Source organism: Acinonyx jubatus, chromosome D3, assembly GCF_027475565.1.
Source record: "Acinonyx jubatus isolate Ajub_Pintada_27869175 chromosome D3, VMU_Ajub_asm_v1.0, whole genome shotgun sequence".
NCBI lineage: Eukaryota > Metazoa > Chordata > Mammalia > Carnivora > Felidae > Acinonyx > Acinonyx jubatus.
This window is the reverse complement of record NC_069392.1, coordinates 819,385-834,830: the sequence shown is the minus strand read 5'-3', so window position 1 is coordinate 834,830 and position 15,446 is coordinate 819,385. Positions and strand designations below refer to the sequence as shown.

At 61.8% G+C, this 15,446-nt stretch overlaps 1 long non-coding RNA gene across 1 annotated transcript; it reads right to left on the bottom strand.

Annotated features, from left to right (window-relative positions):
- Window positions 1-7,735: 7,735 nt before the first annotated feature.
- On the bottom strand, window positions 7,736-10,792 carry LOC113596967 (uncharacterized). Its single transcript, XR_003417797.2, has 3 exons — window positions 10,467-10,792; window positions 8,810-9,129; window positions 7,736-8,062 (listed from the first exon to the last, which is right to left on the bottom strand). It is a non-coding gene; the product is annotated as an uncharacterized LOC113596967 (long non-coding RNA).
- Between the last annotated feature and the right edge of the window lie 4,654 nt (window positions 10,793-15,446).

The window sequence follows — 15,446 nt, the reverse complement described above, 5'->3', positions numbered from 1 at the left end:
TTTGACAAAGCTCTCCCAATGTGGCGGGCCAGGCTGGCCTTAGCCTAACGCTAAGCCCAGGGGCAGCCGGCCACAGTGGGTGGCTTGCACCTGGCTCTGCTTCTTTGCCCACCTAGTGTCCCCCCCCCCATTCCTGTGACACCAGCTCCCTAGGGGCCAGGTGAGACCAAGCAAAATCACAGCGTTGATTTAGGGGTGGGCAGGACTGTTGTTCGGGCCCTGTAGGATGCCCTGGAGATCTCTTGGACACCATGAAAACAGGGAGCCCCCTCCGCTGAGCTGTCACCTGACAGGGTGTGCAGGTGGGGGCCCGGGGAACAGGGAGTCCCTTCCGCTGAGCTGTCACCTGGCGGGGTGTGCAGATGGGGGGCTGGAGGCCAACTGAACCCCCACTTCAAAGTTCACTGGAGAAGGAAACCAACCTAGGAAAAGAGCAGCGTCTTTTGACATCCTCGGAGGGCCTGGAACCAGTCACAGGGAAGCCTGGGGCTTCAGCTACCTGTGCAAATGAGGTGAGCTTTTACTGCCCGATTCTTAAGCTGCTCTGAGTTGTATTTCTGTCCCTTGTGGATCACAAAAGCTCTGTGACCTCAGGACTTCCTGCCTGTGTGCCAAGAGAGAACTCCTGGCTGGCCCGGAGAGCGGGAGAGCAGGCCGGTGCGGCCTGGGGCGTGCCCAGACCACAGCCTCTGGCAGAACCTACCCCCTTTCCAAGGGGTCCCCTGCCCAAGGGGACGAGGGGGTGGCCCCACACCAGCTGCACGCGTGCATGGGAAAGACGCATCCAGATGCTGACCCAGGAAGCTCAGAGGGCCAAGGACTGGCTGCAGGTGCACAAACCTGCCGACCCACGTAGGCCCCAAACCACAGCACAGAGGAGGCTCCGGAGGCCTGTCAGACAGGACTGTCCTCACTGCCAGGGGCCTAAGTAAAACCAGCAAGGTTACAGACTTAGGCCATGGGGGGGGATCCCAGCGGCGCGGAATCCGGGCCTCAGACAGGGTGAGCAGGAGGGTGCCGTGGGCCCCGCTATCCCGCTCCCGGGCGCCAACCTCCAGCCGCACCCACACCCCATCAACTGGTCCCGCCGCAGCCCTGTTATCAGCCCCTGTGTCTGCCTCCCTCGTCCGGGAGATGGGAGGTGCTCACTGTCAGGGAGAGCACGTGACAATCATGAGAGGTGCCACCCCCACTCCGGCCTGGGGGTGGACAGCTGGACAAACCCCCACAAATCCCCCTCATGCGGGGCCCCACCCACCTGCTCCCACTCACACGGATTCCACCGTCCTGGAACACCAGGTACATGCGTGATCGGCATCCCCAAAGGTTTGCTTGACACCTGCCATGCCCACTGTCTCTCCCCTCGACTGGCCCACCAGCTCCCCGGTCCACAGACCCCGAACCGCAGGACCCTGCAGGCTCAGAGAAAGTGCTGAAGAGGAGGGGTCATGTGGTGGGAAGTGGACCTCACAACCCCCATGTCCTGGGGGGAGCAGACTTGACAGGTGGCTTCCTGGGGGAGGAGAGGTGGGTGTCCTTTGACATGAGCAAGAGCAGCAGAGGAGGTGGTGCAGCCCTTCAAGACGTGTACATGTGTGTATATGGGTTCTCTCCCAACCCCCAGATTCCAAAACTAGGTCATGACTCCCCATATGGTACCCCAAACACACATGCATGCACACAGGTGCAGGTACACACACATACATATACACATACACACATATGCACATGCTTGTGCACAGGTACAGGTATGCACGCACACATATACATGTACACAGGTGGGCACACATAGACATGTACATGCACGCACACATGTGTGCACATATACGCAAATATACCTATACACACATGCATGCACACCTACGCTTGTACACCCATGTGCATGTATCTCTGTGCGCATATGCATATATGTGTGTGCACATATACATGTACATGTGTGTGCGCATGCACATATATACACGTGCGCACAAATGCATGCACACACATACACACATATGCACACAATAGACATGCACCACACACATACACATGCACGCATGTACACACAAATGTACACACAAACACATGTGTGTGCCTGGTACACATGCACACCTACACACATACACAGCAAATCAAGCGACCTCTCAGGGAAAAAAAAAATCCACTTTAAGATAATCTCTGCCTATGTGGGGGAAGAGGCCAGTAATTTTAAGACAGCAGCTTCAATTACAAACAAAATGAAAGGGCTGGCCAGAGCCCGCTGCTCCTGGATCAGGATGGGGTGCCCAGATCTGCCCGCAGACTGGCATCCAGCTTTGTGGGAAGCTGGTGTGGACGAGGGTGTCAGCTCTGCTGGGAAGACCACCTGGTCAGGACCTGGGCTTCGCTGGCTGGCTTTGTCAGCCAGAGGTCAGGGGGCATCGAGCTGGAGGTCAGAGGGCATCAGGCTGGAGGTCAGAGGGCATCAGGCTGGAGGTCAGGGAGCATTGGTGGGAGGTCAGGGGACATCAGGAGGGAGATCAGGGGCATCGGGCAGGAGGTTGGGGAACATCAGGCAGGAGGTCTGGGGGCATCGGGAGGGAGGTTAGCCTGCTGTCTCATCTAGTCAAGGAGGAGTCTGATCGGAGTTGGGGCTGAGGGCAGTGCCCGGCACATCCTGACACTGAGCTTGGAGACAAGGACCCAGGGCCCAAAGTGGGGGACCTGGGGCTTGAATCCAGTCTGACCCCGGTCTGGAAAAGGGGGTCAGGAAATCAGGAGACAGAGACAGAGACAGAGACAGAGAGACAGTGAGACAGAGACAGGGAGATACACGGAGACAGAAAGAGAGAATGGTCCGCGCTGCTGACCCTGAAAAGCACAGGTTTCCGTATGAAGAGGCCCTCCCGGTGCCTCCCCCTGCACTCCAGATCAAAGCCTGCCCTTCACAGTCGCCTGACCCCCTGTGTGTGGCGTGGAGGGCAGGCCAGCACGCCACCCCACCGGGCCCTGACCTGCGGGCAAGGTCATGGCTGGGAAGTAGTCCAGGCTGTGGGGCGCTGTTGCCATCTAGTGGGCATGTGTGGTTCTGCAGGCCCTGGGAGCCCCGCCCCTGCTCTGCAGGACCTGGAACCCCGCCTGCCTCTTTTGGACGCCTTACCTGTGTGTAGGTTCACACCTCACTTCCCACAGTTCATGGTCAAAACAGTAAGTGACAGCGGTGACTGCTGTTCCCTAGAGTGGAGGCCACATCTCCACGCCCGTCCTGTGCCCAGGGCCCAGTGCACCCCCTCACACCCAGGCTCAGGTCCCGTGCTGTGCCCTCACCTTGACAGCTTTGAACAATACTGGCCAGGCATTTCCAGACCACCCTCAGTCTATTTGGGCTGCTCCGATGCTCCCTCGTGATTCTCTGCGGTGTGCATTTGGGGATAACTGAGCAGAACTAAAGCACCTTCTCACTGGGGCATACTGACAACGTGACCTTGACCCCAGGGCTAGGCCACCTCTTCTGTCAGAAGTGACTCACCCAGTCAGCCCACACTCAAGTGGAGGGGCTGAGGGCTGTGATTCCAGGGCCTTCACAGGGCCCATGACCCCCGCCGCGCCTCCAAAGGGGCGTGGAGGCTGTAAGGCCTCCAAAGGGGCTGGTAGCTCACCCGGGTCCCAGAGCTGCAGTGAGAAGGTGGCTCTCCACCCCACAGGTGCATCACCTGGAGAAGGCACAGGGTGGGCTGAACGCAGCTCTGACACATCCATTCAAGACCCGGGTGGAAACAGGAACAGACCAGGCGGGAAGGGGAAGAACAGGCTGCTGGTGTCTGGTGATGACCTGAGCGGGAGCCTGTCTGGGGCTGGAGGCTGGAAAAGTCTCCTCAGACACCTCCTGGCAACACAGAGCAAGCCATGCATCCCAGCCTGGGGATGCCCCTCCTGCCAGCCCTGACCCACCTGGACGAACCCCTGGAACAGTCCCCACACCCTGGGTGAGGGTCTCAACCCCCCATTTTCAGGCCAGGGCACACACACCCTGGGTGAAGAGCGCAGCCGAGTGTCTGTGGGTCTGGGGACAGGACTCAGTCTCCCAAGTGGCCAGGCTTCCACGATTTCTCCCCAAGGAAAGGTGAATCCCGAAGCCTGTGGTGGTTGCTTCTAACATATGCAGCCTATCTTCCCATGTCTCATCCCCCAATAAATAGATGGTTCTGTGAGAGGCATGAACTCTTGGACATGGTCAGGCTGAAGCTCCTCCCAGACTGAGGGTCCACCCAGGATTGAGGCTCCTCCCAGGCTGAATGCTCCTCCCGGGACTGAGGGTCTTCCCAGTCTGGGGGTCCTCCCAGGACTGTGACTCCTCCCAGGCTGAGGGTCCTCCCAGGCTGAGGGTCCTCCCAGGACTGTGTCTCCTCCCAGGACCGAGGGTCCTCCCAGGCTGAGGCTCCTCCCAGGCTGAGGCTCCTCCCAGACTGAGGGTCCTCCCTGGACTAAGGTTCCTCCCAGGCTGAGGGTCCTCCCAGACTGAGGGTCCTCCCAGGACTGAGGCTCCTCCCAGGCTGAGGGTCCTCCCAGGACTAAGGTTCCTCCTAGGCTGAGGCTCCTCCCAGGAGTGAGGCTCCGCCAGGCTGAGGCTCCTCCCAGGACTAAGGTTCCTCCCAGACTTGGGGTCCTCCCAGGACTAAGGTTCCTCCCAGGCTGAGGCTCCTCCCAGACTGGGGGTCCTCCCAGGACTGAGGTTCCTCCCAGGCTGAGGGTCCTCCCAGGCTGAGTGCTCCTCCCAGGACTAAGGCTCCTCCCAGACTGAGGCTCCTCCCAGGACTAAGGCTCCTCCCAGGCTGAGGCTCCTCCCAGGCTGAGGCTCCTCCCAGGACTAAGGTTCCTCCCAGGCTGAGGCTCCTCCCAGGCTGAGGCTCCTCCCAGGACTGTGACTCCTCCCAGGCTGAGGGTCCTCCCAGGACTGTGTCTCCTGCCAGGACTGAGGCTCCTCCCAGGCTGAGGCTCCTCCCAGGCTGAGGCTCCTCCCAGACTGAGGGTCCTCCCAGGACTGAGGTTCCTTCCAGGCTGAGGCTCCTCCCAGGCTGAGGCTCCTCCCAGGACTGAGGTTCCTCCCGGGGCTGAGGCTCCTCCCAGGCTGAGGGTCCTCCCAGGACTGTGTCTCCTGCCAGGACTGAGGTTCCTCCCAGGCTGAGGCTCCTCCCAGGCTGAGGCTCCTCCCAGGATTGAGGCTCAGCCCAGCCTGCCAGAGCACTAGGAGCCATGTCCCGTCTGTCCGCTAGGTGTCACGCTTGGCCGTGCGGTGTGCTGGCGCCCCGGGGGCAGGAACCGCGTCGGGCGCCCGCAGGGGCGCACCCGCTGGACTTGGTTACTGCTGGCCTGGAGCTGGAGGTCTGACGGGCCCCGCCTCCAGGGGCACACGGGCCCTACGCTGTCAGCAAGCTCTTCCTGTGGGGCAGGCCGTCTGCTCACCGAAGCCCCGTGGGCTACCTGCGCCGTCCTCGGGAAGTGAGCCGTTCAGACTGGAGCCCAGTCGGGTGCGCCTTGTCAGGTGGACATGGGAGAGGGAGCCCCGGTTCCCTCTGTTAATCCAGTTGGGACCAGGCGTGAAAACTGGGTGCTGTGGGCCCACTGAGCACTGGCGTCCACTGGCGCCCGCCAGGTGCCCAGGCCGTGAACCAGTCCCACGCTCCAAGTTTGCCAACCTGCAGGCCTATCCTCGCAGCCCGCAGAGGAGAGACAAGGACAGAGGCAGGTGCTCTGGGGCAGCCCTGGGCGGGCAGAGGAGGCCGGGGGGCAGGACCCGTGAGCTGCTGGCCAGCAGGTGCGTCGTCTGTGTCTGGGCACAGCAGGCGAGAGAGCCCCAGCCCGCAGAGCATCCGACGTGCACCCGGGGAGTGTCTGGAGCCAGAGCCTCCCCCGGGGCTGCAGACCCTCACATCCCTGCTCTGCCTCCCGCGGGCTGCGTGACCATGGGGGCTCATCAGCTGCTCCGGCCCCGCGACCTCCTCTGCGGGCAGGGGCCGGTGGCATCTACACCACAGGCCCTGCGATGAGTCCACACCCTCGCAGCCCTGGAGCCGCGGGATCCTCTGGAGGAGCCGGGGGAGGGCAGAAGCCTCTGCAAGCACCTGCCAGGCCCCGTCACCCGCGAGCCTCCCGAAGCCCACGAGGGGGTAGACGTTCCACGTGGACCTGGTGTGGGCTGCAAAAGTTCCACTGTCCTTGTGAATCTGGACATGGTGGTCATCTCCATGCAGGGGGCCAGGCATCGGCAGGGAAAACGGGCTATTTTCATCGTTTCCTCTTTTGTATTGCTTTAAAGAAAATGTTTTAAACCAAGTCTAGGTACTGCATTTTCAAGAGGACGTCATCAAGGCAGCCTAGGGGCCGTGAAGAGGGCAGACAGCTCACACTGTGCCCCCTCTGGGGCCAGGTCCAAGCCACGGCTGCAAAGCCCGTCTGCACGCTGGCTGGGGTATGCGTTTGGTCTGCCCTCTAAAAGGTCAGACCAGCCCGACAACTTAGGGGCAACCTAGGGCGGCTGGGATGACCCTTCCACGTGAAGGTGCCCCCCTGAAGCCAGGCCCCGAGGAGCTCCCAGCCGTCAGCCCAGGGAGTAGCCATCTGGGCGTTGGGCCCAGTGACACTTTCCGATGATGGGTTATCTCGTTTTCACATTTGCTCCCACCTGGAATCTACGGCAGAGGGCACCAAGAACAGTGCCTGGCACACAGTAGGTGCTTAATAAGCGCTTGTGGCAAGAACTCCTTGCTCCTGTTCTGACCGTGAACCTTGGGTGACCCTTAGCAGCCCGCTCCTGTCCCCTCCCAGCCTGCAGCCCATTCCAGGAATGCCCTCTCGGCCTGTAGGGTGGGCAGGTGACCTCAGGGAGGGGAGGAACACTACGGGCCAGGAGCAGGCAGCCCGCCCACATGTCCCGGAGGCCATGACCCTCGACCGCTGGCTGACACCGGGTCAGATAACATCCAGGGTGATCTAGTCACGTAAGCTGGTGAAGCTGGATGCCTGCCAGCAGGTGGGGGAGGTTCCCGGCTGAATTGCTTCACCCCTGGGGGTTTGCAGGGCACGTCGCTGTGCTAGGTGTGCAGGGCTGTGGCTGCATCCAGGCCAGCACTGGGGACCGGACATGGGGAGGAGACACGGGAGGCAGGAGAGGAGCACAGACAGACGTCCCACTGGCCTGCCCCTTCCCTTCCCCCTCCCAGCCCGCCTCCCCTCCCTCTCATCACCAAGGGGCCATAGTGGAGGGGTGCCACTTGGTCTGGCTCTGAGTATATTTTGCAAATAGACCCGACAGGATTTTCTGACGATGAGACACAGAAGGTGAGACAAGACAGAATCAAGGATGACCCAACCCACACCTTGGGGAGCCATTTCCTGAGATGGGGAGGGTGGGGAGCAAGGGGTTCTGAGGGATGTGCAGGAGCTCGGTCTGGGGTGTGTTAAGACCGCGAGCACTGAGCTCGTGTTTGCAAGAGCAGTGGGGACGCTGATGTAAAGTGGAAACACAGAGCTGCCTCACAACTGCCTCAGTGGAAGGGGCCACACCAGGGAGGGCCCGGAACGGGTGACAGAAGCGCCTGGCCTGCTGACCACCATCCTTCAGGACCCACTCTGTTCAATGGCACAGCAAAATTAACAGAACAGAATCCTTGCCTTGCATTTCGCAAACAACATGAAAGGAACGCATTCCCTCCATATTTTAAAAACCCATTCCCAGGGGCTCCTGCGTGGCTCAGTCAACTGAGTCTTTTTTTTTGTTTGTTTATTTATTTTGAGAGAAAGAGAGAGAGCACACAAGCAGGGGAGAGGCAGACAGAAAGGGAGAGAGAGAATCCTAAGCAGGCTCCACACTCAGCAGAGCTGAGCTCGAATGGGGCTCGATCTCATGAACCACGAGATCATAACCTGAGCGAAAATCAGGAGTCTGTTCCTCAGCCGAGTCACCCAGGAGTCCAGAGCCTCTGACTCTTGGTTTCAGCTGAGGTCATGATCCCAGGGTTGTGGGGTTGAGCCCCGCGTCGGCTCCGAGGTGAACGTGGTGCTTCCTTGTGATTTTCTGCCTCTCCCCTGCTTGCACACGCTCTCTCTGAAATTAAAAAAAACAAAAAAAACAAAAAACTTGTAAATTTAAAAAGTAGTAAAAGTTTAAAACTGAGCTCGAGTTCCAAGTAGAATGGATATACATTTAAAAAGACCTAAGACTTTCTTTTCACCCCCCAACACCCTACCTACCGCAGTGCCAGCGACCCTCGTGCCCGCACTGCATGCGCAGGACCACCAGGGAGGAGAAAGCCGCAGCCGGCGCTAGCCGAGCCTGCGCGCGCGCGCGGGGGGGAGGGGTCATTGTCCCCACGGTCCCCTGGGAGCCAGCACTTCACCACGCGCGGCCCCAACCGGCTCGCCTAATCTGTGCAGTCTCGCTGGGCTGGGACAAGTGCCTTGTGGGGCAGAGACTACAGAGCCCAACATCAAAGCGCCGGCAGGGCTCGCTCCTTCTGGAGCTCTGATGGAAGCTCGGTCCCCTCCCGACCCTCCCAGACCTCCCAGCCCCTTTCGGCCCCTCCCAGGCAACCCCCCTCGCTTCCAGCCGATGTCCACCTTCCCACCTGCTTCCAGCCCCTCCCAGCATTCCCCGCCCCGCTTCCAGCCCCTCCTTGTCCTCCCACCCGCTCCCAGCCCCTCCCACCCGCTCCCAGCTCCTCCCAATCGCTCCCAGCCCCTCCCACCCGTTCCCAGCTCCTCCCAATCGCTCCCAGCCCCTCCCAGCATCCCCCCCTCGCTTCCAGCCGGTTCCCACCCTCCCACCCGCTCCCAGCCCGTCACCCCCTCTCACCTGCTCCCAGCCTCTCTCAGCCCCTGTTGTGGCCCATCCTTGGTGTCCCTCCCCTCTCTGCCTCCATTGCCATGTGGCCCGCTCCCCATGTGTCCTGTCTGTGGGTCTTTTCTTGCAAGGACCCAGTCATTGAATCAGGGCCCATTCCATCTTAACTAATTGCATCTGCAAAGACCTATTTCCAACTAAAACCATCTTCTGAGGTTCCAGGTGACGTGAATTTGGGGGTATGCTATTCAGCCCACTGCAGCACCCCTGAAATGGAGAGTCCAGCCGGGTCCCACAGGAAGCGTGCAGTCAGCCGGGCCTGAGCAGGTGTCCTAGAAGAGAAGGAAGGAGAGAAGGCAACAATTGGGGCAGTCCTGGAATACTGCCTGTAGGAGGCAAGGCTGCATCTGGCCTTCCCGGAGAAAGGGCAGTGCGGGTAGAGACAGGAGAGGACCCCTCACAGCGGGGACACCCCGGGGAGAGTGGAAGCCCTGAGATAGGAAGTAGGCCAGGCTGCAGGCACGGCGAGGAAGGTGGGGGTCCAGGACACCCTCCGGGAGCAGCAGGTCAGTGTCCGTACACAAGCAGAGTCCAGCCCAAGAGGTCGGGCCACAGTGACAGGAGGCTGGCCCCCCTCCACGGTCCCCATCCTGCTTGCTGACCCCACAGGCAGGAAGAGACGTGGTCTGTGACCCCCGAGCCAGGAGAGGGACAGTCCTTGGCAGCAGGTGAGGGGCCGTCTAGGCTCCTGACCTTCCCTGCAGCCTCCCTCCTGCTCGCTCTGCCCCTGAGCCCCTCGAGCTGCCCCCACTGCCCCCCACTGCCCCATGGGGCATACACGCCACCAGGTGTCACCGCCTCCTGCTCTCTGCCTGGGTTCTGGCCCCTTCCCAATCCTGCGGTCCCCACGCCCTCCCCACTGCCCTGGGAGGACTCCCCACAGTCCTGCACCAAGAGGCCCAGATGGTCCGAGGGTCTGCCTCTCTCAGCTCTTGTCCACCTCGGATTCCCGTCAGTACACCTGAGCCTCACTGGTCATGGCCTCGGGCAGTGACTCCCTCCCAGGGCCCTGGCCGACCTCGGGGAGCGGGCGGCGACCTCTGGTTGACCTCGTCCTGGGTCCTAAAGCCCCATCAGTCGCGGAGGAGCACAGGCGGCCCGTACCGAGGCCGGGGCATCCCCATCCTGAAATGGAGGCAGGGGACAAGAGCCAGAGCCGGAGAGCGGGAAGGAGAGAGACGGTGCGAGGGCTAAGCCGGCCTCCTCGGCCCTCGTGCTGCCCTCCCTCGAGGGCCATCAGGGAAAGGAGAGGCCTTCCCGGTGCCACGCGTGTGAGCGCGTGAGCGCTGCGCCGTGACCCCCGCCTTCTCGCCCCCTAACTGGAACAGAAGCGCCGCCAAGCGCGCGCTGGCAGCACAGCCACCGCCCGTCCCAGCTGATGGGGCTGCACGGCGGTCACAATGAGCGTCTGGAGAACCCGCTGGCAGAGCGGCCTTCCCGCGAGACTTCTGCATCTCGTACCCGCAAACTGTGTGCCGCCCACGTTTCGCAGCAGCGGACGCGGACGTGGGAGCCGCGTGCAGACTGAGGTGAGGTGGCCGCAGGGGGGCTGCGCTCCCCTGACGGGGGTTGTGAGGCTGGTGGCGCTCTCTCCCCGCCCCTCCCTCACCTGACTGCTCCGTGGGAAACCTCTGTCCCTTCCTTCATTTACTGGAGGAGGCAGGGACTATTATGGGGCATGTCACCGCCGTGGCAACCGCGTGGTCTGAAGCGCTGGGAGAGGACAGACGGGAAGCGACGGGGACAGTACATCAATGGGTCTTGACGTGGCTGCACAGAGCCGGCCGCTGGGACGACTCGGGCTGGGGGGTTGGGGAGACGGTTAATGCAACCCCACCGGAAGCTGACCCCAGGCGGAAAGCTGAGGAGGTCGCGCGACACGTGGGCCTCCGCCCGGCCAGGAACAAGCAAGCCTCCTTCCGGGGACTCTGTGCCGCCCCGCCCCTCCCAGGCCCCGCCCCGCACGGGGACACCGCCCCGCCGCCCCATCGGCACACTGCGCGTCTCTGGTGGGGCAGTGTCCACCGAGGCCCCAGTATCCCAGCAGCTCCCTGCCGCGTGAAACATCAGGAATAAAACCCACACGTGTTATAAAATCACTAAGGACTCTTCAGTACAAGAAGGTCCGTCCCCTGTCCCGTTCTGGGGACACATCGTTACCCTCCTGCGCCGGGACGATGGTCTTTCCCAGTGACGGGAGTAGCAGCTGACACCTCCTGAGTCTGGCCCGTGTGCCCGGGGTTAAGTGTGCAGGCGGAGAGGCCGACGAGGGGGTCCCGTCGTTCTCTCCACTTCGCAGAAGAGGAACAGCCCCTGAAAATTAAATAACTTTGTGAAGTCGCAGTTAGTGGGGGCAGAGGGCCGCCCGGTCTCCGGCTGCCGCGGTCCGCGCGTGGACGCCCCTGGCCGGGGGTCCGGACCCGCCTGTGGCCCCGAGCTCGCTAGCTGTGCCCAACTCCGGGCGGCCTCTGTGAACCACCGAGCTTTTTGGAACAGCGCCCAGGAGAGAGTGGGCCTGCCCGGCTCCCCTCCTGGTCGGCTTGCCCCCAGCCTATGGCTGGTTCTCTGCCGAGGGTCCCAAACAAAGCAAGAGGCAGCCCCTCTTGGCCTCCCTACCATGGCCTCCCCACGTGGCCCCTCCACGTGGTCCCCCACCTGCCTCACCATAGTCTGGGCAGCTGAACTTCTTACATGCCAATTCAGGGCTCCCAAGAGGGTAGGCATGGAAGCTGCCAGACCTTCTGAGCTGCCACAGTGTCACTCCCGCACCTTCCTTTGTTTAGGGGACTGTGTCCTGAGAGGCTGAACGTGCCAGGACCCAGGGCCCCAGACTGACCTCGAACCCTCCCCACTGTCCCTCCCCTAGACTCACAGGTTTTCCCTACATGCCTGGGATGCGGCGGTAACACGACCGACCGGGCTTCCGGAGGGCTGGGTTCTGTTTGGCGAGCTTTCCAGACACGGGTACTTTCCAGGAAGCTCCTTCTGGCTCAGCTTTCCTGTAAACAGACCTGAGGGAGGAAATCAACGGGCTCAGGGAGGTGAGTGCAACCACATCTCCTAAGGGGTCCCTCAGCACCCTCGACTCTGGCCAGATCCTAAGTGGGAGACTGGCGAGACATCTCAGGAGCCTGGGTGGGCGGGCGGTGGGGTGCTGCAGACGGCTGCCCTGGGGTCTTCCTGGAGCGGCTCTACCGGGGGCTAACTCAGAGGTGATCACTCGGAGCGCTCCAGCTCCGTGCACAGTCTGGTGGGCGCACGTGAAGGACCCGCCCCGAACGTCCTGCCCACCCAGCCCCACTTGCCCCCAGACACTGGTGCACACGTACGTGCACACACATGCACCCACACTGGCACGTGCACAGAGTAGCAGGCTGTGAAGCACTAAGTCATGCAGGTGCTGAAGCAGGAGTTACACGGGGGACCCGGGCAGCCCCCCTGCCACACCAATCCCCCCTGCCTGCTGCCCAAGGGCCCCTCCTGTCAGCCCCAGCCAGAGCCCCAGGCCCGACTTTGGTTGCTGCCGCTTGGATCATGGGCTCCAGACAGGGGAGGGCGGCCGCCAGCTCTGAGGCGCGACCCAGTCAGCAGAGCAGGACCAGGGTGCGTCCCCTCCCGTCATGGCTGGCCCAGAGGGCAGAGGTGGCTCTAAATGGGGACACTGGAGCTGTTAGCAGAAGACAGGACAGATACGGCCAGGTAAATGCAAGGGCTATCCACGGGCCACAGCACGAGACAGGACGGCATGGTGCCCCCAGGAGCTAACGAGACTCCAAACTGCCTCTGGGTGAGCACCGCTCGGCTTTGACGCTCGCTGTGTGACCCGGGGCAAGTTACTTACCCTCTCTGTGCCCGTTTCCCATAGGTAAAATGGGGGCAATGACATACGTACATCTCGGGGATGTGTGGCTGTGCCTCTGTGTCATTAGCACTACAGCAGAAGCTTCCTCTGACCAAGGACAAAAATCCATGTGGCAGATCCAGGGGGCCGAGGCCTCAGACGCTGCTGACCCCCAGAAGACCCCGGAGAGATCTCCTCCTGACTGGGGCGGCTGGAGAGGTGGCAGTGGCCTGGGGTGGGCAGCCCCCAGGAGCATCCTCCAGGCCTCAGGCCTGCTGGTCCCAGCTCGGTGTCCCCTTTACACCTAATTAGATTTCGTTGTAAAGAGATAAAGGCTGTTACTTTGTATCAGCACATCTTCCTCTGCAGGACCGAGTTCCTGAGAGAGGAGAGACAGGCAGGGAGATGAGGGGAAGAGCCGGCATGGGTAGACTCCGGAATAAGACCCTGACAGGCTCAAATTGATTCTGCAGCCCGGTAAAATTGAGCGCAGAGGGAATTGGATTTGTGCTCTGTTGAATGTAACTGCCTCTTGCTATCTATACCAGAAGCTGTTAAAATGGTTATCTTTAGAGGTGTGTGGAAATTGTGTGCGAACAGACCGGTGAACCATCCTGGGGCGCAGGCTTCCTCCGCGCACGCAAAACGGCATCGTTGTTCCTAATAACATCATAAACACCTTGCGCTTGTAATGTAAGCAGAATCAAGGCTCCCGGCAACGTCTCCAAGCGTGGGGTCACTGGGGCTTCTGGGGGCTCCGGAAGCAGGCCCTTGGGCTGCCGGTCCCGGGCGGCTGGTGGGCTGCGGGGTCTCAGCTCCCCCCCAGCCTGGGGTGGGGAGTCGGGGGCGGGGGGGGGGTTGGGGGGAGTGCTTCACGTCTCCACATTCATCAGCCTGGACCCAGGACAGGCTCAAAAGAGGACTTGCTTCTCCCTCGGGACAGAGCCCAGGGGACTCTCGCAACCTGGAACCCTCGCTCCTGCCTCTCCCCGCCCCACCCTGCCCCGTCTTGCCCCGTCCCGTCAAACCCCCTCCGCCAGGTCCCACCCCGATCCCCTGTGCCCATCCCCCAGGCCCCATCTGCCTCTCGTTGTGTCTGACAGATGTAGGAGTAAGGAGTTCTGAGCCTTCCCGAGAAACAGCCCTGTGCCCACTGTCTCCAAAGCAGTCTCGAGAGGCCGACCCCACTCACGCTTGGGAAGCGCCCCAGTCCCGCTGGGCTGGGCTGTGCCTCAAGCCACCACCACCATGATCCCACACGTCAAAGGTGCACCCTCACTCCCTGTGTGTCCAGGGTGGGGCAGCAGAGTTCACGGGGCGGGGGGGGGGGGGCACTGGGAACCCCGGCAGACATACCTCTCAGCCACCAGCACAGGAAACCCCGCGAAATGGCCTTTAAAGGTCACTGGCCAAAGCGGGTCTGGAACAGGAGGCCAGGTTCTCTGTGCACGGCTGGGAAGGCTCACAGGTGTGCCTTCCGGATCACTTAATTCTCACCGTCCCTCCTGTCTCCCCGGCGGGTCGGCCCTGTATTTCAGCCCTACCGAGCCGGGGCCTCTGGGGGACGCCTGCTCGGGAGGCCCCTTTCCGGGCCTACAAGGGACCCCTCTCATCTGAGATGGATTCCTCCGCCCGCTCCGTGTCACCCGCAACGTGCTGCTGGCGCCTCCAGCGTCCCAGAATGCACGTGGGCCAGCCGCAGTGTCCAGGGGGCCACCCATGCCCTGTCGGATCTGGCCGGACTCGGGGAATCTGGAAATCTGCCAGCGTCCCGGCATCGGGCGGGACAACGTTTGGAGCCTCGTCCTCTCTCGCTCTCGCTCCACACTGGCAGCTCCCGTCTGGTCTGGCTCCTCCTCGCATCTTGGCCAACGCAGGCGACGGCCGCGGGCACCTTCCTCCCCGCTTTTCCCAAGGGCTGCCGTCGTGCCGGGCCTGCGGCCTGGCTTCCTCCCTGCACGTGGGCCCCTGCCACACGGTTCTCGCGGTGGGCAGGGCGGCCTGCGCCCCGCGGCACCGAGTGACCCCCACACACAGGTGACCTGGCACGGCAGGGGCTGCTTCTCACTCTAGCACGGCGGGCCCTGGGGGGCTCGTGCGCTCAGGGGCCAGGCAGGCAGCCGCTCCTGTCAGCACATTGTGATTTTCTGCGGAGAAGATAGGGAGGGAGGGCTGGGATGCTTGTTGCAAAGGGCTCCCTTCCGCACAGGACAGCGTGAGGGATGCAGAAGACCCACTGGGAGGCGGCCGCCTCGGCCCCGCGGTCACAGGCTGCAAGGGCTCCGACCACCCAGTTGGTGTGGGTGTCCAGGTGCCACTGGGTCCGGCCCCCTCCTTCCTTCCGGTTCCTCCCCGGGACGTCATGGGAACAGAAACACGCAGGGTAGGCCTGTGGATTAAGTTTCCTCCAATATGCTCAGAATTTCGTCTGCATCCCGTAGGACACGGAGACTGAACCCAATAAATACGTGTGCGGGCGCCTTGGGTGGCTCAGTGGGTTGAGCGTCCTACTCTTGATTTAGGCTCAGGTCGTGTCTCAGGGTCGTGGGTTTGAGCCCTGCGTCAGGCTCTGTGCTGACAGCAGAGATTTTCTCTCTCTCTCTCTCCTTCTCCCTCTCTCTCTTTCTTTCTCTCAAGATAAAAAATAAATGCATGTGGAACACCTGATGTCAGCTGAGCCCCAGAAGTTGGTTTCTGCTGGGCTGACTGGATTCAGCCTCTGGCTCCCTGTCCATTCAACAGGCATTT